The 23815-nt window shown below is 44.3% G+C and overlaps 1 protein-coding gene across 3 annotated transcripts in view; it reads left to right on the top strand.

The window, feature by feature from the left end:
- Nucleotides 1-23815, top strand: part of ETV6 (ETS variant transcription factor 6) — a 101598-nt gene that overhangs the window by 12304 nt on the left and 65479 nt on the right. The gene's annotated exons all lie outside the window — the stretch shown is intronic.

Genomic DNA, 23815 nt, shown 5'->3' with positions numbered 1-23815 from the left:
GGAGAGCCTCCGGAGAAGTTTCCGAAGTTGCTGCGGGCGGAAGGGCCGGGTGGCGGGGGGGGGTCGCGGGGGGGTCCCCCTCGGGGAGCGAGCCCCCCCGCAGCCCCCCGTCCTTCCTCCCCCCCCCCGACGGCCGAGGGGGTCCCTGCCGCTCCGCCTTCGCACCAGCCGCGTCTCCCTCAGGCCGGGCAGGGCCCAGGCTTTCCCCCCTCAGCCGGCCGGCTCCCTTCGCGGAAACGCCTCCCAATCCAGGCTGGCCTCTGGCGGCCCGCTCCGCCGACGCGGCTGCCCGGGAGGAAGGCAGGCAGGCAGGCAGGCCGCGCTCGCTGGCTCGCTTTAATCCCGCGGCTTTCATTGAAAGGCGATTAACAAACGTGACGGGTCCACCGTGCATAGAGGAGGAAAAGGGGCACGAAAAGTGCAAAAGAAACCCCCCCTCCTAAAAGTAATAGTTGCGTGCATACATTCGCCCTATATCTTAAACTGCAGGGGTCTTCAAACTTGGCCCTTTTATGTCCTGTGGACTTCAACTCCCAGAATTCCTCAGCCAGCAGCTGGCTGAGGAATTCTGGGAGTTGAAGTCCACAGGACATAAAAGGGCCAAGTTTGAAGACCCCCTGATCTAAAGTAGTCTATTGCCATGGAGGCAGTCATAAAATCTGTCCAACATCCATAGGATTGAGGGACCTTAATGTTATTTGATTATGGGATGTTAAATGTTATTCGGTCGCTGTCCTAAACTGACGGTTGTTGGTTTAGAATTACCTTTGACTAAAATTGAATGGTGTCTGAATTAAGCTAGTTGAGGACTGTTGTTGTTGTTAGTTGCAAAGTCGTGTCCCATCACAACCCTATGGACGACATTCCTCCAGGCCTTCCTGTCCTCTGCCATCTTCTGGAGATGATTTAAGCTCACGCCTCCTGCTTCAGTGACTCCATCCAGCCACCTCATTCTCTGTCGTCCCCTTCTTCTCTTGCCCTCAACCTTTCCCAGCATTAGGCTCTTCTCCAGTGAGTCCTTCCTTCTCATTAGGTGGCCAAAGTATCTGAGTTTCACCTTCGTTGAGGACTGTAGTGGAAGACAAACTGAAGAAACCCTATAAAGGCATTTCTGAATTTTTAAACCAGCGACTCCCTGCATTTGAAAATCTTTTTTGACTTGTGTCTTACCGTTTAGTCTTCTCTAATCGTTGAGGCCCATCTACAAGCAGTGAACATTATTATTATTATTATTATTTTTTAAAAAATCCCATGATTTATGTTTTAATTTGCATTTCCCTGGAGGATAGCTTGTGTTGTTTCACGCCCAAAGAACTTGATTTCGACATGCCCGTAATTTGTTTTGCCGAAATATACTAACATGTACCTTGAGATTGCTATCCTTAAAAATATGTTAAGGAGAGGTGGTTACCAACAATTTTAGTTTTTGTCGTTCGTGAAAAAAACCAGCTCTGATAATGGGATTGCTAAAATATATTTATTTATAGTTCACCTTTATTTTTTTTATAAATAAAAAGCAAACTTGCTTAATACTCCTTCCTCTTATTTTCCTCAGAACAACAACCCTGTGAGGTGGGCTGGGCTGAGAGAGAGAGAGAGAGAGAGAGAGAGAGAGAGAGAGAGAGAGAGAGAGAGAGAGAGAGAGAGAGAGACTGGCCCAAAGTCACCCAGCTGGTTTTTCACACCTAAGGCAGGACTAGAACTCTCCATTTCCTGCTTTTTAGCCTGATGCCTTCACTACCAAACCAAACTGGCTATTTTTCAATTCAATAATTGAATTTAATTCAATATTAAGTGTAGTTGAAGGCTCCAGTTTTAAATTGTTTCTGCCTTCTTTTCCTGTGTGGTTCTGGGATCTGCAGCACAGAGTTTTACCAGAAATCCTTTATATTATGAACTATCCCATAATACCTTCTTTATACAGTTACGATTGCACAACAGTCACTCAGTGGTAGTGACTGGGGATTTCCCCCCCCCTTCCATAAATCATGGGCTGCCCATATGTAGTCAACTTAAGAGAGAGAAGTGAATGCTTCAGTTCCCTTTCAGGGGCTTAAAACCATTGTTTTGTTTACTTTGGATTGCTTTCTATGGGCAGGCCCCGTTGAAGGAAAGGAAATACTTATCAAAGCAAGGTTTTTCTAGTTGGAGAGTTGCAAGGCTGTTTTCTGCCTACTGTAGCAGAGACTTGTAATGTTTTGCTCCCCATATTGCAGCAGTGTTGAAAGGGCCCGTCCTCTGTAGTTAGAAGGCGGTATGTCCCCATTAGGTTGCAGATTAATAGGTTGTCTTCCTTTAGTTTGTGTCAGGATCGGCGTGCTTTTGCTCAGTCTGTTTTTTCACAGAATAAGAAACTTCTGCGCTGTACCCAAATTCTTTTTGTCTTTTGGAAATGATGTCGTCACTCACATTTAGTGGAAAGAGTTCCAAAGCAAAAGTAAATACATTTTAAAAATCCATGCTGCATGCTCTTCTTTGCTCAGAAGTAAAAAGTGAATGTATAAGTTGCTTACTATATCCTGGCAGCATTTAATCAAGCAATATTCCTTGCGCAACTCTGGGTTTCGCTGTCCACAAAGTTTCCACAAGACGGGTAGCTTTTGCTTTGGCAACCTCTTCCCTTGCAGTAAAGAAGCATGATCTTTTTAATATCTTTTTTCCGTGGTTTCTCCTGGGCCTTACACACGGGCCTCTGGAAAGCTTTTTAGTATTTAAAACAATATCACCATCTTTTCTCAAAAAGTCTAGGGAAAGAAGGAAAGTCTGTGTGTGGGGAGAGGGAGTTTTTTTTTAAAAAAAGAAGGCAAGCCTTTAAATGGGATTTCGAGTATAATTTGGTACCTGAAAAGTTGGGTGTCCAGCTATATCTAGTTTTGTCTACTTAGAACTATTCATTTGGTGGCCATTCAGATTTATGACATTGAAAAAGCGACTTATGACCATTTTTCACATTTATGACGGTCGCGGCGTCCTGGGGGGGGGGCGGGTCACGTGATCCCCTTTTGCGACCTTCTGACAAGCTAAGCCAACGGGGGAGCCAGATTCACTTAGCCTTGTTATTAATTTAAAGACTTGCGATGATTCACAGTTGTGTCAAAAAACTCACTTATCAGCTGTCTTGCTTAGCAAAGGAAATTGTGGGCTCATTTGCGGTGCGGACTTGGTCCTGCACTCTCCCTACCCACCCGCCCGCTCAAAGCCAGGACTGAATTCTTTTATTAAATAGGCATCACTCGGGAAAGAGGTGAAATCAATTGCTGCTCAAAGGAGCTTATCGAGCAAACAAAGGAGGAAATGAACAAAGTTTATTTCCTGCTTCAGTGCCGGCTCCAATACCAATGTTAGGATGGCCTTTTCTGAGATAAGTGAAATCCGTGTTCTGGGGGCAGGGGAGGTGGGTCCTTCGTCATAGTCCGGAAGGTGGGGCCGAGGCGGGCCAAGGTGGCAAGTGAGATGCTTTTAAATTTCCTGGCATTTCTGGCCCCAAGTCCAGTTGATTCACCCCGTTGAAAAGCCAATGGGAGTCGGCCTGCCTGGACCAGACTCTTGGATTATCCTAAACCAGTGGAGTTAATCTGATCTGTCAGCTCCTGTAATTCAGTGGGATTATGCTGAAGGTCTTCATTTCCCATTTTTGCTACTACATTCCCCGCTTCCCTGCCCCTAGGGAAAAGGGAGGCGGAGAAAAGGCGAAGTCTCAAATTTCCTGTTTTGTCTTTATCCAAGGGATATCCGAGTGCAATGTATCTCTCAACCGTGGCAACTTTAAAATATGGGGACTTCAACTCCCAGAATTCCTCAGCCAGCCATACCGGCTGGAGAATTCTGGGAGTTGAAGTGCCCCTGTCTTAAAGTTGCCAAGGTTGAGATACATTGCACTAGTGTCTCTCATCCAAAGTTATATCTTGATCTGACCTACTTCATGTTTTTGAGAAGGCCACTAGAGTGTTGTCACTAAAAAGGCACCGTTGCCTTTGAATTGAGTTCAGCTTCCTTATCAGTGGTAGGGAAGTGTTTTGCTCTTGTCTGCATGCAGTTTTTTTTCCCCTTTAGCCTCCCAATTCTAGCTTGCACACTTGGGCTTCTACCCAAGTACCTGAATAGCTTTCCAGGATCAGCAGAAGTCAGCGAGGGTCTTCTGGCCAGCTGGAGAAGATAGGAACGCCTCCTGGTCCTACCTGAACCAAACACCAGGTGTCCACAGGGTGTGGTCAGAAGTCAAAATGGTGGCCACAACGCGTGATCCAAGCTGCACCTGTTATTCACCTGTAGCTTCAGTCACCTCATTGTGGACACCCTCCTGATGGTTTTGGCCATAATTTGTGGATTCTTGTAGAAGTCTTATCTTCTGCACCTTTGGCTTTGCCTGGCCATTGTGGTCTTATTCTGACCTGGAGAGCTGGCAGAAGTCCTGTTCTTTTTTGTATCCGTTTTAAATGTTTAGGAACCTCTGCATAAAGGAAATAGATTTTCTTCCATTATTCCAGTAATATACTTTCCTATTGAAACTTAAACCTAGTTAAGCAAATAGGAGATCTCAGTTTGGTCTAGGAGTTAAGGCAGCCGGCTAGAAACTAGGAGACGGTGAATTCTAGTCCCACCTTCGGCATGAAAGCCGGCTGGGTGATTTCGGGCCAGTCCCTCCCTCCTGGCCCAGCCCACCTCACAGGGTGGTTGTGGGGAAAAACAGGACAAGGAAGCAGTATGAAGTGTGTTTGCCACCTGGAGTTAGCTGTAAAAATAATAAGGGCGGGAGGCAAATATAATAAAAATAAACATTGAATTTGGCATTCGGACTCCATTAACATTGTACTCCTGAATGCTTGTCAGAAGGATGGCTTCTCCGTAGACTTTTATTTATGGACATTTGCTTCGAGATTGTAAGTTTTATGATATAGTTACCCATGTGCTGTTTTTTCTTCCCTGTAATCAGATTTTATCTAAATAATTACTGAGTTGTATTGATCAAAATGAATATGCCACACTTCTTATTTAGTAAATGAGATCTGATTCTTAAGGGTGACTGCCACATTACTGGTCTGATTAAACATGTTTGATTGAATAAACCACAGTGAGCTACATTCACAACAGTTTAGCCAAAACCAATCCACGTTAAGGCTTACTCAGGACAGTGTGAACTCCTCCATCCCCATCTGTAGTAGTCTTGTGATCTTATGAATTGCATTCGTAGTTACAGCACGATGACCTTAATGCAGCACGATGTCAACTAACTTACACCATTTGTGCAGTGACATCACACAACGCAGGGGGGTCCCCAACCCCCGGGCCACGGCATGCCAGCAACCGGTCCACACAAACAGGCAAAGCCCCATCCGTGGGATTCAGGCAGCACACAAAGCCAGCCCCCCCTCCGATCTGCGGAAAAACCTCTCTCCACGGAAGGGGTCCCTGGTGACCGAAAGGTTGTGTGTGTGTGTGTGTGTGTGTGTGTGGCGGGGGGGGGCTCTGACAGTGCATGCAGCAGCTTCCCCTCCCCCACTTGTGTATTCGTATTTTTTGCCTAATCAAATCAAGCCTATTTTTCTTCTAAAAGCAATTATAAAACAGTGGGCCTAAGGATAACAATACATGGAATAAATGACAGAACGGAATAGTGATTTTAATTAAATGTGTTTTAAAGTTTGAAAGCTTCATTTAAAATCCAGGAAGTTCCCTTCAGTTACGAGAAGCTAATAAAAAAGTAAGTCAGTCTGACTCTAAAGAATAAGCAACATTCTGCATTTTGTCATATAACAGATGAAACTCTTCTTGGCTGAAGTGAACTGGTTTACTGGATTATTTTTTTTACTTAATAGCTTTCTGGGAAAGAATTTAATCTAGTGGCAGTACAAATCCAGTGTATTTCTATTAAATGGAAATTTTCAGTCCTGAATTAGAATAACTTTTCTTTTGCGGCAGCTTCCCTAGCGAAGCATGTTTTGCTTCAGTGTAATAAGTGCCATTTATCCATTTTAAGTGTTTCACCGCTATAGGAGAGGGGTCTCCAAACTTGGCAACTTTAACACCTATGGTATTCAACGCGCAGAATTCCCCAAGCAACATGGCTGGTTGAGGAATTCTGGGAGTTGGTCTACAAGTCTTAAAGTTGCTAAATTTGGAGAGCCTGCTGAAGGACAAAGGAGAACCTTACTACGCAGCTCTTAGTTTGATGCCTTTTACCGCCTCCCCATTTAAAAAGTTTTTCATGTTAAAACCCTAGAAGGTAGATGCAGACTGAGTTCATACATTTGGTGCTTTGGTCTAGCTCAGGCTGCTTGGGGAATCCTGGGAGATGAAGTCCACACGTCTTAAAATGGTCCAGCTTGAGAAACACTGGCCTTCTCAGCCTTGAGATTTCTGGCCATTGGGCACTTACCTAGGGTACAGACCTGTCCCCTAAAATGGCCATAGAAACCAATTTTGGTGTCCAAGTCCCTGTGACGATCCTGGAAGTATGGAAGCAATCTCTTTTTCAAGTCATGGTCTCTGGACTTCTCCAGAACCTCCGACATTACTGAAATTCACTGCTTCCTCCAGAAAACTTTGCCAGGAAGAAGTCGGATCTAGAGGTGAACTGGCTGAATCAGCTGAATTTTTTCTGCATGTCTTGGCTGGAAGAAGGACGTTGAGGACGTTCTTGGACATTCAGCATTTTGGTCATTGGCCGCCTCCCTCCCTTTCATCCTCACCAAGCATCAGCACTCTTTTCCATCTCCAGAAGAAGCACAAGAAATTTCTTTTAATTTTAATACATTTGTGTTAAAATGTGTGGGGGTTGCTATGATGGGGATAATAGGAAGAAGAAGGAGCATTAGATACGTTCACCTTGAGTTTATTAAAAAAAATAAAGGTGAGAATAAACAAACAAATATAAATATCTGTTGGTTATTGTAAGCCATCCAATGTTGGTGTTTGAGGTGGGTGGCTATGTTGGTTTATGATTGCAATAAACAGTTGAGTTGGGCAGCTACTGTATATTAACTAAATAATAGAGCGTTACTATAAGCACTTGAACAAGAACATTACTTCCACACTTCCACATCTGTATGGACAAACATTCTAGTGTTGTTATGGAGCCATCATAATTCTTATTTTGGTCCTTGGATAAAATGTGCGTTTGGACTGTTTCAATCCTGCTTGGTTGCTTATTTGTTTATTTGCCTTATATGCCCGACATCTTTGCAGCGGCATCCTGCTCTCAAAAGTCCTAATATAGGATTGTGTGTCTTGTCTGTGCACATGCATGAGACTGAATACAGGGCCATCCGTCAGGTGATGGCAAAGAAGCCTCAGAGAATTAATTGCACTGCTTCTCTTCCTTCCCCTGCTAAAAAGAACAGCTCCTCTTGATGGAAAGACACCACGGTCATTTTTTTACGGTATCAGATTGTTTATTAGCACCTACTTAACAAATGTCTCACTTAGCAACAAAAATGTTGGCCTCAGTTGTGGTTGTAAGCGGAGGACTACTGTAATTACTTGATTAATTACCCTCCTTAACATTGTTTTCAGAGAGATTTGCTGATTTCCTTTAATTGCAGGACCCTTTAGAGCAGCGGCCCCCAACCTTTTGGGCACCAGGGACCACCGCTTTCGTGGAGAGAGGTTTTTCCGTGGACTGGAGAGGGCGTGGTTTTGGGTGCTGCCTGCATCCCACGGTTGGGGCTTTGCTTGTTTGTGTGGATCGGTTGCTGGCAGGCCGCGGACCAGTACCGGTCCACAGACCAGGGATTGGGGACTCCTGCTTTAGATGACTATGCTGTATTCTCCAATCTCCATTTTGCACTGGGGTCCTTGGCTTGCCTGTTGGAAAGTAGACAGTTGAAATGGATTTCCCACTTCCGTCCTGGATAGGTCGATTGCGTAGTGGCAAGATGCCGTGATGTGTTTCTGTGAGTTAGGTGGAGAGAAGGGTGGTGCTGTAAAGCTTTTATTCTTTGATCACATGCTGGTTTGTTGGCTTCTCAGTTGAATAGTCTTCCTCTTCTTCACATGGAGGCTTCTGTTGTCCCTCTTGCCCCGTGGAGGCAACAGTGCTGCAAATCGTGGCTTACATTTGGAGAGCCAGCATTGGGAATATTTACTTGTGTTCCGGCTCGCTTCTGACGCGTCGGGAATTCTGAGAATTGAAGCCCACTTCTCTTATACAGCGCAACTGTATTTCTGCTTCTGCTTACAGTTGGGATCGTGGCTGGTGTAATGCTAAACCATACTTGGCTTATTCGGTTCCCAGTTGGGGCCTACTTAAGATTGAAAGCAAGGAGGGGGGGGAGAGTGGCAAGGAAGAAAGCCAAGTTTCTGAACCCACCATCCAGCCCAAATGCAAATTTTAGTGTTCAGCATTCCCATCACTGTAGATGCCGGTGTATAAAAACTAAAACTCATTGCCGTCAGTTGTGATTATGCTGTTGTGTGATGCCTGGAGACCGAAAAGTCTTATTTCAAGAAGGGAGTGGCCTGAATTTCTCAGTGTGAAAATGCTCAATGAAATTATGCAAAGATCTTGCTGGGAAGCATGTAAGTACCATTTCAAAAAAGTCTTTGCATCATATTTTTTCATCTGTATATTAACATTTAGTACTGCTAGCTAAAGCCCAGTATAAATATTAAATGCATAAGTCACCGAGCACTTTCTAAATTGAAAACGCAGACCCTTTTTCCCCCTCCAAGATTATTTTACTTATTGCATTTTCTTTTGTGCAGATAAGTTGGGACTGTTGATAATGACTACCTATTAATTGTCAAGCGTCCTCTATCCTGCCATGTAATAGTGTAACCCTCTCCAAGTTTACACCGCTCCAAAATCCGGCTTTTCCTAGTTGGTGACGCTCACAATGAAAGTGGTAATTGAGCCCATCTGGATGGGATCGAATTGAGGAATACCGAACATTTAGAATGGTAGCCTGAACCGAGCTGTTGAATATTTTCTTTTTCCACTTCCTGTTATGGTTCAATGCTGGAACCGATGTTTACTTGTTCGGAAAGGAAACAAGACTGCTCTGAATTGGCGGCTCCTCTGGGGGAAAAAATTGTCTTGAGCTAGTCAGTCATCTGAAGCTCGATTGATCCGATCTGCAGAGTTAAGATTGCAGAAGTCCAAATGGAAATGGTTTAAAGCTGTTGCCTTTGTCTAATTTTGGGCAGGAGGGCCGGGGTGAACCTTTGAAGTTCTCATTATTTTCAAGAATCCAAAGGAATTCACATTATAATCCAGATTCCTATCTTTCTGAGGCGTAGAGGTGACATGTAGAGTAGGTTAGCCCAGAATTAATCATGGGTGGTTAAGCAGTTCATAAAGGATGTTCTATATTACATAAGCTATACATCAAAGCTTACAATTCATAATCCTGCGGTTGGGCTCATTCATATGGACTGAGGTAGCAGAAGGCCAGGCAGGGCCAGTGGGTGGAGTCAAGAAAGTAATAAGCCTAGAAGAGTGAAGTTCCTGCAAAGGCCGTAAGAGTCCAACTCCTCTTGAATTCCGTTGACTCTTATCTAATGCCAGTTTAGTGCTGGGCCTTAGTTGACTAAATGCTTGTCTAGAGGCATAAGCAATAAATCAGCTTAACTGGAACTTGGCACGTGGTCTTGATTCTTCATGCCTGGCAAGCTAAAACCAGACAAACCACATTATGGCTCAAAATACCGAATATGGGTTGGAAGTTTACATGAAAAATTGTACAGCTTCTTTCTTTGGGATTCAGCCTCTTCCTGTTCTTGGGAAGACTTGTAATCTGAGCGATTTTGAATTTTTAAAACTAAAATAACTATATCTAGCCTATGCTTGAATTGTTGATAAATCGCAAGTTGAATCAGGCCGTCCCGGTAACACTAAAGTGTGGATTACAGCCAAGCATTTCAATCACAGGATGTTTTTTTTCTCACACTCTCTTGAATATTTTTATTTCTGCAAGGGTTTTATCAGATCAAATATGTACAGGTGCCTGGACGCCACATTTTCCCATACACACTTGAGACACACATCGAGGCCTCAATTTGAAGATTGCATCAAAAGGTGCTGAGTTTAAATTCAAACCAGGTAATTTGCTGGTTTTAAACTCAAAATATGGTGATTTCCCCCCCCCCCCAAGAAAACAGAAGCTTTGTCTATTTCCTCCCCTTTTTGCAGTGCAGTTACAATGTTTACTGATTGATGGTTGTTGTTTTTTTTAATGACTCACATCTTCATTATATTTCTTACATAATTTAACAATATAATCCCAAGACGTTTGAATGTGTAACTCATAAACGCTTTTCGTTCGGTCAGGGAGGGGCTTCGATTTTCTCTGTACTTCGAGAGATGATCAACATTGGATGATGGAAATTGCAGCTTGCAGTCAGAAGTAGATCTCAAGAAAGGGCCGGTCTCTGGTTGCTCCCCAGACCTTGGACTATGCTCCGTCCAGTAGGTGGAAGAGAAAGCGTATGCAGGTGACCCTCCCCGTCCTCTCTTAGACGAGGGAAAATTAGCTGGAGAACTTAAAAGAACACGTACTCAAAGAGGTATATACATGTCTGTGATGTCACTCTCTCAGCCACAGTGTCAGCCTTGGACATCAAGCCAGTTGGTCAATTCTTGTCGCAACCAATGGATCAACACTTGGTTGATGGGGAAATAGTGGACCCTGCAGTTGTGGGATAAAGAAATCACGGTAGAACTTTCTAGGGCACAGGTCGGCAACCTGCGGCTCCGGAGCCGCATGCGGCTCTTTGAGCCGTCTCTTGCGGCTCCCAGCCGCCCGGTGCGCGCGCACCTCTTCCAACGGGCAGTGGTGCGCGCGCACCTCTCCAAATGGAGAGTGGCACCGCCCGTTTGGAGAGGTGCACGCGCACCTCCCCGAATGGGCGGAGGTGCGCGCGCACCTCCCCAAACCTTTGGAGAGGTGCGCGCGTACCTCCGCGCGAATGGGCAGCGGTGCCGCTCTTTCAGGAAGCCCGCCGCGGCCCGTCTGTGAAGCTGCCGAAAGCGGCAGCTTAGCAGACGGGCCGCGGCAGCTTCCGCAAAGAGCGGCGCCCCTGCCCATTCCGAGAGGTGCGCGCGCACCTCTCCGAACGACCGGAGTTGCGCGCGCACCTCCCCAAACCTTTGGGGAGGTGCGCGCGTACCTCCGCGCGAACGGGCAGCGGTGCCGCTCTTTCAGGAAGCTGCCGCTTTCGGCAGCTTCCTGAAAGAGCGGCGCCGCTGCCCCTTCGCTTTCGCAGCTTCCTGAAAGAGCGGCGCTGCTGCCCCTTCGCACGGAGGTACGCGCGCACCTCCCCAAAGGTTTGGGGAGGTGCGCGCGCAACTCCGGTCGTTCGGAGAGGTGCGCGCGCACCTCTCGGAATGGGCAGGGGCGCCGCTCTTTGCGGAAGCTGCCGCGGCCCGTTTGCTAAGCTGCCGCTTTCGGCAGCTTCACAGACGGGCCGCGGCGGGCTTCCTGAAAGAGCGGCACCGCTGCCCATTCGCGCGGAGGTACGCGCGCACCTCCGTTCGTTCGGAGAGGTGCGCGCGCACCTCTCGGAATGGGCAGGGGCGCCGCTCTTTGCGGAAGCTGCCACGGCCCGTCTGCAAAGCTGCCGAAAGCGGCAGCTTTGCAGACGGGCCGTCGCCATCGGGCAACCGGGAACCGGTTCCATCTCATTTTTTTAAAAATGGCAGCCGCGTGCGTCCGCGCATGCGCAAAAAACCTTTTTGCGCATGCGCGTGCATGGACACACGCACGCGGCTCCCTCTTTTTTTAATTTGTGATGGAACCGGTTCCCAGTGGCTCTTTTTCTTTTTTAGGTTGCCGACCCCTGTTCTAGGGGGATAGTAAAACTCAGCAAAACAGAGAGATCCTATGAATGGATTATTAGTAAGATGCCTGAAGAGAGCCAAACAGCACTTCAACAGTGCACAAGCTGGGTGTTGGCAAACGAAGGGCTGGAAATTAGAGGCTGAATGGCGTTCCAGAGCCCTGTAAATCAGCTGGTTGCAGACTGGTTTGCTTCTGAGCATGGTGGCCTAAAGCCTCTTCACCTGGAACTGAGTTGGTGGCATATCCAAGACTCAGTGGTGCCATAACGGCACTTGCCAGACAAGAGCAGGCCTGGATAGCGCAGAGTTTTACTCTGTGGCATTTGCTACTTCGTGGTGTGGATCGGGGGTCTTCAAACTTGGCCCTTTTATGACTTTGGACTTCAACTCCCAGAATTCCTCAGCCAGGCACGCTGGCTGAGGAATTCTGGGGGTTGAAGTCCACAAGTCTTAAAGTGGGAAAGTTTGAGGACCCCTGTTTTAGAAGAAGATCTCTCCTTACTTGAAAGGAAACCCTTATCGTTGGGCAAGATCCTACTCACAGGCTGGTAGCATCGTATCAAGGAAGGTGTTTCACTATCTAAGGCACACTTGCTTGCTATTTCGGAATCCAACCGGTTGTTTGATGCAGCCACACAAGGTTGCTTGCTACTTGGAGTTGTGTGGGTGGTATATATATGAAATTGGAAAGCTCCGTTTTACCTGTTTAGCTCTGTAAGGTAGGTTTTTATAATGGCAGCTCCCTGAGGGAGATAAAAGCATGCAAAATGTGAACACAATAAGGAGGTGACAGCCCGGGTGGCAGATTATTCACTTCCTCCCTTCCTCTTGTTCCTCTGGAATGCCTAGATGGGTCATTCCTGAAATTAGCCGGTGGCTAATTGGAGATCTCAGCCAACCTGACTCTGTAATCTGATGGAAACTCTTCCTGGTGTTGCTAGGATATTTAAAACAAGTTTGGAAACTTGATTTAGACATCAGTTGCTTTGGCAGCCTCTTTTGAAAAGGGAATCTAGTTTAAAATAATTTTTGACTATAATGTTAATGCAGTTAATCGTGAATGTTTAACACTGAATTAAGGACCTGTTTCCTGAATAAGACTGGAATATTTTTTTTTTCATATTTGGTATCGATGTTTCAAAACTCAGCAGTTTCGGAAAATGATTTATACTAGAGTAAAATAAATTCTAAAAGTTACCTTTGTTTTCCAAAATGTGGTTTTTAAGCTAAATATCACTAAGTCCTGTATTCCCACAAAGTGTACTGTGCTAGCATTGACTCTTCCAAGCATACCCCGTGCTTTCTACTGGAAAGCATATACAATTCCGTCTGTAAAAGAACAGCTAATTAAGTTAAAGAAGTGCCTCTCAGTCCAAAATTTACTTGATTGGACCCAGAATTTAACTTGGCTTGGAAAGCATTTTTGGATTATAATTCTATATACAAGCCAGTACCACCTCCAAAATTTCAGCTTGTCTTAACATAAGAGTGTAATATTCCAGTTGTGAAATAACTGTTAAATCAGAACAGATCTTTAGTGTCTTGAATAGAGTGTGCTGTAATTTGCTGGTCTTCTGCACCATCCCCTGTCCTCCGAGGAGATCGTACCCATCTCCACCTGACACGGCTGTCCAGACCTTTTAACCATGCCCGGCAGGGCTCTCCAAAGTTGCCAGCTTTAAGACTTCTGGACTTCAACTTCCAGAATTCCTCAGGCAGCCACGCTGCCCGAGGAATTCTGGGACTTGAAGTCCACAAGTCTTAAAGCTGCCAACTTTGGGGACCTCTGAACTTCTACTGTATCACAGTGTGAAGCCTTTCTAAATGAATGCAGACTATGTGTCCTGTTTCCCATCTCACCTGGTGGTCACTTATTTACAAGAATTTTATTTTCTGAATTAGATCTAAAGGACAATTCCAGAGCCAGTTTGATCTGGTGGTTCAGGCACCAGGCTAGAGACCAGGAGAAGCTGAGTTCAAGTCCTGCCTTAGCTATGAAATCCCACAAGGTGACTTTGGGCCAGTCACTCTGTCTCAGCCCAGCCCACCCTGCAGGTTGGTTGTTGCTGTGGGGAAAATAGGAGGAAGGAGAATTAGGTATATTTGCTACTTTGAGTTTGTAAAACTAATAAAGGCAGTGTAGAAATGAAATGAAATGAAATATTCTGGCCTTTAGAATGTGGAGAAAATGTCCATCAAACCCATGCTCCGTGTTCTATTTGGGTGACTAAACTGGGTGCACCCAATGCTGAATCAGCAATCCCAGAACAGTGACTCACTTTAGAGAGGCAAGGGGCAAACTCCCATTTTTCAAAGCGGTGAAATTTTTACAAAAGTCAATATTGTTGAATTCAGGGACCCTCCCTTGCTTGAAAGGCCGTTGTAAGTTTTGGAGCATGAACTCAATAATCATATCCTAAAAGTGGGTGGAAAGAATAGCATTATTTGGAGAATTTAAGTGGAAGGGATAAAATGTGTATTTTTAAACTTCCACAAGGTTTAAGGTAGCAAATGGGCAAATTTCAGCCTTTGCGCTTCCTCTTTTGGAAAATTTGTTTCCAGGAAGCTACCGGGGCATTATCAGAACAAACAGATTGGCGTGTTGTAAAGAAAAAACTGTATAGTTAAGTTTTGCAGCCGAGTGAAGGCTCTTATTTTACTCTTTAACATGCTCCAAATACTCCAAATATTTTCTTTATAAGTTGAAATGAGCATCCTCATCCTGAAACAAAACCCCAACAGTTTTATTTTTTTAAATTGGTATCTTTTATTCTCCCCACGTGTAATACTGTGGTAATGTTAATATAAAATAACAATTGCTTTTTAGTACAAAAACTTTATTTCTTGTGCCCAAGGGTAACACGTAAAAAAAAGAATAGAGAAAGGAGAAGTTAAGTTGAGCAAAGCTTTAATTTTCAAAATGAGAAATTTCCAGGATTAAATCTCATTCTTGGGAAAAGGCAGAAACTGCTGATGGTAATGATAATCTAGGAAATTGAGACCAAACAAATGATCTTGGGAAACAAAACATCAATGCAATGAATCTCCTTGGTGTTTTTTTCCCTGTCTCCACAGCTGTTTTTTTTCCCTTCTTAAAATGTGAACATATGGAAGTGTCTAAAATTATAAGTCATCATTCTGATTTTTATTACGTTAATGGTTTTCTTACTTTTTCGGTCCACTTTTATTTTGTCCTCTTATGAAGTGAACAAAACATGAAAGTCTTTGGTGTCCTGGAATTCTACAGCCTACAGTTCCATCTGTAGTGAGAATTAAAAGCTCTTTTAAAATAAATTCGTTTAATAAATGTAATTACTTTTGAAGTAAATAGCCCTCTCACATCAAAACGCATAGACCAGACCTGATGATTTTATAGATAAATGGAGACATTCCAACTTCTTAAAGTTGCACACGAAATTCAGATCCCCGATGGGCCCCTTACAAACAAACATGGGGCGTATTTCATTTTCCTAAAGCATTTCTATTTTCCTCTGGAGGAAAAAAAAAATCCAGTGATTTGGAAATCAGACCCTTTGTCTGATTTGGGGTCTGAAGTTTTACCAAAGTAACTTCAGATGGCTCACATCACCTGGCAACATTATATAAAAAAAATCTAGGTAAGATTTATAAAATCTGCACTGCCTGTATACGGAAAGAAGTGGACCCAATCCTGGTTCATTTTTTTCTGGTTATGTAGGTAGACCTCAACTTATGAACACAGTTGAGGCTAAAATCTCTGTGGTTAGGCGAGGCAGTCGTTTAGTCAGCTGCAACTCAGGACCCTTTTTGCCACAATTGTTAAGTGAATCCTTGCGGTTGTTAAATGAGTCGTGCAGTTGTTAAGTGAATCTGGCTTCCCCATTGACTTTGCAACAATGACTGTGGGAGGATGGATGGAGAGCAACGAATGGAAGCTAATCCAGGCAAGAGCCAACCTAGAACCAAGGAGGAATTTGCTGGCACTGAGATCAATTAACCCGTGGAACTCCTTGCCTCCAGACGTTATGGGTGCTCCATCACTGGAAGCTTTTGGGAAGAGATTGGACCGTCCATTTGTCTGGAATGCTCCAGGATCTCCTGCTTGAGCTAGGTGTTGGCCTCCAAGTTCCCTTCCAACTCTGTTAGTCTCTGTTTTGAATAGACTCAGAGCTACTGCATATCAGGGGTCTTCAAACGTGGCCCTTCGATGACTTGTGGACTTCAACTCCCAGAATTCCTCAGCCAGGAATTTTGGGAGTTGAAGTCCACCAAGTCATCAAAGGGCCACGTTTGAAGACCCCCGCTTCAAATATCACCGCATTGGTGATATTACCTGGTTGGTTAACGAAAGCAACCAAGCTCAGAGATGGTCGGAAGCTGGCTGGGCAGGCTGCCAGTGGGGATTGCGTCACCCCAGGACCACCACAGGCGCCCGAATTTTGATCACATGGCTGTGCAGATGCTGCAACGGTCACATGTGTGATAAGTCGTCATAAGTCCCTTTTTTCAGCACCATTTGAATGATCACTAAACTAATGCCTGTGTGAGGGTTGTCGGTTCATTGTTCTCTGGACGCCATGTGGTTTTTACTGTAAGTGGAAATGAAAAATGTCGCTGTCCAATGGCTGTCCCATTGGAAAAAGAGAGTGGAGCCCATATGGGGAGGATTTAACTTTTTCTGGCTTAGTTGATTTTGGCGTAATGCAGTGAGAGAACCCTGCAAATGATGTGTATATAATAATTTAATAACATTACATTTGAACTAGATTTGAACGCCTTTTGGCTAAACATTGCAGCAAACAGCTATAATTATGTAAGAATGGAAGCTAACCTAATGAATGAGTGAGGTAATTCTTTATTAGGGCAAAAAGCCAACCACTTAAAATAGCCCACAAACATTAAAAAGTCCACCCAGTAAACAAAAATTCTAAAACAGTTATTAACTTAATGAAGCTGTAGGAGGAGAGCAGCGTTGGTGCAGGAGAGCTAGAAGAAGAATCAGGAGGAGTCTGGTTACCTCTTTTCTGACTAATGCATTTTATTAAAAGGCACACACTTTCATGAGTTTCAGCTCACCAAAACTTCTGCCTTTTAATAAAACTTGTTTGTCGGAAAAGGTGCAACCAGACTCTTCCTGACTTTTAACTTAATGAAGTAGTTAATAAGAATGTGAAGCGATGGAGCTGGATGCTGAGACTGGGTGAGGACTCCTAGTTTCTCGCTTTGTCCTATAGGCTGTTCTCCAAAATTTTGCTGGTGTGTAGGTCAGTGTTTTTCAATTTGGCTGCTTGAAGATGTGTGGGCTTCAGCTCCCAGAATTCTCTAGCCAGCCATTTTGGCTGGGGAATTCTGGGAGTTGAAGTTGTCAGATCTTCAAGCGCTATCGTGTGAGAAACACCGATGTAGATTCTGTTAAGATCCTATTAGGGGAGGGGAGGCAAGAAATTTGCTAAAATAAGCTTCTGATGAAATCTCACATTAATAAATCTCCAGTTAAGCGGCCTTGGGACGCAAATGCCAACTTCCTGTCAAGACATGAGCCTGAAATAGCAGACAAGGCTGTAGCATCCAAAGGACTCTGGACAGGGCAGTTACATTTACAGTAATTTTATACCATTTGTGGCAATTTACGAGATTTCCACTGTGACGTTATGAGACAAACGATGCATGCCACGATATTTCTATCCCTTTCTATCACGATGTGGATGATGGAAATGGCCCCCAGTGATGTAATTTGAGATTTAGCAGATTCTACCGCAATAGTTCTCTTAAATCAATGTTTACGTTTATAGCAAATTCCTATAATAGCCACCATATAATAGAATATGTCCAACCATTTTGACCTCATAAAAGCGAACTGTTCATAAATAAAAATGGCAATCTGTTTTCTTTGCTTAGCTACTTAATGTATCTAATAGTTGTAATTATTGCGGAAATAATATAATTATTCTATAACTTAATTTTACCTTGGTTTTTTAATTTAATAACTTCAATAATTTTATACATTTAAGTTAATTAATTGTATTTTATTAATTTAGTTTCTTGGTTGTGAATTGCCCAGCGTTATTGACCGCCAAGCGGCATCACATTGAATAAATTATTATTTAGACGAGAATGTTTGAACAAAATGTGAAGATAGAATATGAAATAGTTTTGTGTGTGTGAGGGTGTGAGGGTGTGTGTATGCATTGACTAAAGAGTAAAATTCTTATCTGGGCCAATTTCATTCATTATTAGTTATTAGTATATGAAGGAGACTTTCCTCCAGCACAATAGCTTGCACTCAGAATAATAAGTCTCTCTGATGGAATTTGGCGCTGCCAGCCTCTTTTCATACTGATGACATAAGTGCTAATTTTCAGAGAGAAATGGGGAAAAGCATTATGCCAACGTCGCTCTGCCTCCGAGACTGACGTGCTTTCATTTTCTCCCAGTAAAGATTGAACTAAAGATTTTGGCAAGCTTTCTTCTTTATTGGTTTTGTTGACGCCAAGCAATTAAGAGATAAATTGGCTTTAAACAGATTTTTCATTGTTGATGACTGAAATCTTGACTGTATTTCTGATTTTTGTATTGTTGGGTTTAATGTTGGCTTTACATTAGAATCTGTACTATTGCAAGTAGAACAAATAAACGATTAACCTATCTAAGGCATAAATCTTTTAAAACTCATTTTAGCTTCAAGTGCCCCATTTCAAGCTCAAAATGGACACTTGGGATTCAGAAATGGCTATTCTCCCCTTGCCAGAAGTGTTCCAATGTTTGAGGTCAGATAGGACATTGGGGACTCCAGAGTGCTTCTGATGAGGGTCAACAAGCATCCAGATGTTTGCCTTGACTTCCAAACAGCCCGTTTGGAGGTGGAGACGTTTCCTGACCATTACCCTTTATGATGTCCCACCTACTAAGTAGAGAATGGTGAAAGCGTCCATTTGGTGACCTTGATGTGTGAATTGAAGGCTATTTCATTTCATTCTGCCTTTTGGTCCAGTAAAAGCTTCCTAAGAGACGGGTAAAACTGACTCAGTGAATTTTATACTCAGCAAGCGACACAGAGCTTTGCATTTCAAAATCAGAATGGTTAATGGACATCTAACCAAACGCAGAAAGATGGAAGCGACATTTTGCTTTGAACCCCCAGGCAAAGCGTCTTACAAAAGATTTTAATAGGCAGTTTAGCAAAAAAGAAAGTTTGTGGTGGTTACAGGTTTGGGCTGCAACGAAATTCTTGGAGACCTTAGAGGGGTTTTATAAGATGATTTCTGAGAAAGGCTGGCCAAGCCAGGGGAAGGAGTCAAGCAGGGAATTAGTCTGGAATCTCAATGAAAGCACAAGAGGGCAGGTCAGACTCCGCCCCCAAATGCTGTTGAACCGTATCTAGTCTGAGAAGATTCCTGTGTTATAGGCATGTGCAATAAAATAATTGAGCTCTTCACGTGTGAATCTAATTGATCGTGCCTGACGGGCAGATTGTGATGTGATGGTCCATTGGCCTGCTGTCCTCAGCCTCCTTATTGCCTTCCCTTCTCCCTCTCGGCCTTTACACACATCATCATCCAAGAAACCCACAACTTTCCTTCTCCTGTTGTGGAAATGCCCCTCTTTTGATCTTTGGCTGGCATCAAACCAACGGGACTCAAAACATCTGAGGTGCTTGTGGTGCAAACCAGCCATATCCCACTCGGTTGTGCCTGGAAGGGGGTGTACAAATAATCCTCATCTCACAGCAGTTCATTTCGCGACCAAATTTAACAACGGCACCAAAAAAGTGACCTATGCCCATTTTTCACACTTACGACAGCTGCAGCATCCCCGTGGTCACATGATCAAAACTCAGGCGCTTTTGCCGTGTCCCGAGATCACGTGATCAACCTTTGCGACCTTCTGACGGGCAAAGTCAATGGGGGAAGCCAGAGTCACTTAACAACCATGTGACTGACTTAACAACTGCAGTGATTCACTTAACAACTGTGGCAAGAAAGCTCATAAAATGGGGCAAAACTCACTTAACAAATATTTCATTTAGCAACTTAAAATTGTGGTCATAAGTTGAGGACTACCTGTATTCCCTAATTCATGGCTAGGTCATATTGCTCAAAAGATATTGTGGAAGCTGTTGGTTGTTTTTAAAAAAAAATAAATTTCCAAAAGCCCCGGGGTAGAAGAGAAAAATGAATGTTATTAAATAGCAAAAGAGAAGGCTAATTCTCTTTTACTATTGTTCTTAGAAGGATCTGGAATGAAATTAAGTGGCCATGGAGCCTAAACAAACCAAAAAGGAGAGTATCTTCAACAGTGGGATAAAAAGAAAACCCCAGATGTTGGTTTTATTGTCTAATAGTCTCCTGGAAGTTCCAGGTAGTTCATTTAACAAGGGGATCTGTAAATGAACAAAAACTGTAAGAATCCTGCTATTAAACGCACTTACGATGTTCATAATCTTTGCTTGGATGGCATAGCTATAACTGATACCAGCGTTGCCTAAGCAATTGGGCATTTTTAGTTATTAAAGCAACAGATACTCCTAAGTCAGCGGTCTCCAACCTTTCTAGCTTGGCAGCCAAGCCCGGGGGGGGGGGGTGGGGGAATGAGTGGTAGGCATGCAAGTGTGTGCCCACCTCCATTTGTGGGAGCAGCGGGCACACGGGCCCTCCGCTCGCGTGAATGGAGCTTTGCGCACATGCGAGCGAAGGTTGCTTGCGCTCCTGTGCAAAGCTCCATTCACATGAGTGGAGGTTGCTAGCCCACAAAGCTCCATTCATGTAATAATAATAATAATAATAATAATAATAATAATAATAATAATAATAATAATAATAATAATAATAATAATAATAATTTAATTTCTATACCGCCCTTCTCCCGAAGGACTCAGGGCGGTGAACAGGGCAAATGTACAAAATACAAAAATACAAAAGTTAAAAGGAATTAAACATAACGCCCAAGGTAAAAAAAAATAAATACAAATATTAAGAACAATAAAAAACCCAACCCACCCCCCATCAGGCCAAGTGGCACTCTGTGCACGAATGCGGACAGCCTCCACTCGCCCACCCCGAAGCTCCATTCTTCTGAATGGAGGGGGCGGGTGTTCCCGTCGCTCCCACAAATGGAGCTACGCGTGCCCGTGGGCGCCTGCCACTCACGCTCCCCCCACTGGGCTGGCCCCTCCAAGCCAGAAAGTGGAGCTTCACGTGGCCCACTTTCAAGCAGGCTGAGGCCTGGGTTGCGGGCCTCAGCCAGGGGGGTTGGGGACCCCTGCTCTGCGTCTTTCCAAAAAGTTGCCTTGCTTTGAATAAAGCAGGGCTGTTTAGTGTTCATACCTGCATTCAGACATTCCTTTTCGGATACAACATATTCCTTGTTCGCGGTAATTGTTTGGGTGTCTGAAGAGTCCTGCACGCATCGTGCAATTTATGAAACGTGACTAATGGTGAATCCCTCAAACTTTACTTGGCAGGTGCCAAGAGAATTAAGATGTACACTTAACGTGGCGAGGGAGTGTTTCATTATTTGAAATTGAACTGTGGCTGGCTGTTTTAAATTAATGGAACATTATCCTATATTTAAGGCCACATGTCTTTTCAATTTTAGCGGTTCAGATAATGGCATTGGGCCAGACAGCTGTGAAGGAGATCTTACTCAAAGGCAGGGAAAACATACGCGTCTATGAAGCAAGAGGGCTATACTATATTTTGTTGGGACGTGTCCATCAATCCTTTTTGACATCTATTGAGATCAGCGGCATCTTCATCTTCTTTGGTTTTGCTTTTGAAAGTCTCTGTTTTTCAAAATCTTTTGAATGGCCTCTCCGAAAGCTTCAATTCTTCATTTACCAAATATATTATTAATGTCAGAGCGGGAGGGAGAGCCTTGTTGGTCTAATGTTTGCAAAAAATAATAATAATCAGGAGTCTGGTAACACCTTTTCTGAGTAACACGTTTTATTAAAAGAAGCTTTCACGAGCAACAGCCAATATCCTCTCCTAGGCGCAAAAAAGCATAACTTGCATTTTCTGGGCTTACAGCTGGCAGGCAGCTGGCAGAAAAAATAAAATAAAATGCAAAGGAACATTGTAAACATACGAAATAATTTCCAGGAATGGCAACAAAGATGGTTTGTAAGGAGAGAGAGAGAGATAGCGAGATACACGAACGTTGCTGGTGTAAACTGTCTTTAATTAGATTTTCTCCCTTTTTTATTATTTCTTCCTCTTAATTTCCTTGGCTTGCTGTGCGTCTCACTCTTTTTGTATAAAATGGCATGATGGGCACATACATATTCAAGAAAATCTCTGGAGAAAATGTCCTAATTGAAGTTTAGGTGACCTCTTTGTCTAATCAACTGTTGCCTGGGTAACCCGGGGGATTTCTGTAAAGAAACGGCAGCAGGGGGGGCTCCGTAGCCCCTTTTCAGAGAAACCCATTTGATGAAAGAGGCAGAAGGCTTTGTGATCTGTAGCCAGCTTAGTCACCGGATGCACGGAAGACGCGCTCAGTTGCAAGAGGGCAAAATAACACCGCCAGAGACGGCAGAATGCCTACCCGTGAAACTCGGGGCTTTCTCAGATGTTCTCGACAAACACCATGGATTGGTGACACATTGTAGTTGGCAACTGTACGCAACATCTGCACAACCAACCTCTTTTTAGTATTCTCCCCTTTGCCTTATCCTGATTTAAATCCTTTAGAATAGAACAGAGCTGGAGGGACCTTGGAGGTCTTCTAGTCCAGCCCCCTGCTCAAGCAGGAGAACCTACGCCATGTCAGACAGGTGAATGTCCAGCCTCTTCTTAAAAGCCTCCAGTGATGGAGCGCCCACGATTTCTGGTGGCAGGCTGTTCCACTGGTTAATTGTCCTCCCTGTCAGGAAGTAGGAATCCTGTATCATTTCAGTTACTCCATGGGTCTGATGAAGGGAATTCATTTAGTGACTGTTCAAAGTTAAACGGCACTGATCACGTTTCATACTTACGACCTTTCTAGCATCCCCGCGGTCACATGATCAAAATTCAGACGCTTGGCAACCGGTTCATACTTATGACGGCCGCGGCATCCAGGAGGTCACGCAATCCCCCTTTGCAACATTCTGACCAGCAAAGTCAACGGGGACAGCCGGATTCACTTAACAACCATGTGGCTAACTTACTAATTGCAGTGATTCGCTTAACAACTGTGGCAAAAAAAGCCATAAAATGGGACAAAACTCAGGCCTCACTTGGAAACAGAAGGTTTGCGCTCAGTTGAGGTCGTTCGGTTGAGGACTACCTGCGTGTGCCCGTTGCCGAGTGCCCAAGTTTTGATCCCGTGACGTGAGGATGCTGCAACGTTGGTAAGCGTGAAAAACGGTCATGCCGCTTTTTGCAGTCCATTGAAACTTTGAACGGTCACTAAACAAGTGGCCGTAAGTGGAGGACTGCTTGTAACGAGTGTTTGCGTTTCTTCCTCCACACGAGGGCCAGGAAGCGGTGACTTCTCCAACCACGCATCCTCCGGTCCGTGGAAAAACCTCTCTCCACGGAAGTGGTGGTCCCTGGCGCCCCAAAGGTTGGGGGCCTGGGGCCCAGAGACTCCCTGCTTCCAGACAACTTGAGCTTCCTTGGCAGATTGAGGTAGACTCGTCCTCCTTGAGTCCAAGGAGACTGTCCATGGGAATCGAGTTGTTTTTACTTCCTGGGACGCAGTGCGGTGCTCCATGTGTTTTAGCTTGTTTACAGGTGTGACGTCAAGGTTAAACATCCGTTTGCGAAGCCCTGATGAATTGCTGTTGGCGTTTGTTTCCATCAGATGCTTCATGTGTGACGGTTACAAGTCTCCGTTGGACAGTGAATTCCTCCCCCCCCCCAGTTGATGATTGACGTTGGGGTTGTGTGCTCAGCGGTTCCACAGGAAGCTTTTAATTTGAGGGACTTCCATCCTGGTTCATCTATACTTTTGCAAGAGGAGATGATGACATTTTTAGAGTACAGTTCCATAAGGTAGCACTCATAGGGATCTTCTTCATGTTAATAAACCTGACTGGAGTGTGACAGGATGGTGGAAGATAGGCTTGTTGATGGT

Source organism: Vipera ursinii (genome assembly GCF_947247035.1).
Source record: "Vipera ursinii genome assembly, chromosome: 6".
NCBI lineage: Eukaryota > Metazoa > Chordata > Lepidosauria > Squamata > Viperidae > Vipera > Vipera ursinii.
The sequence above is the reverse complement of the archived record's forward strand: the minus strand, read 5'-3'. Positions and strand labels throughout refer to the sequence as shown.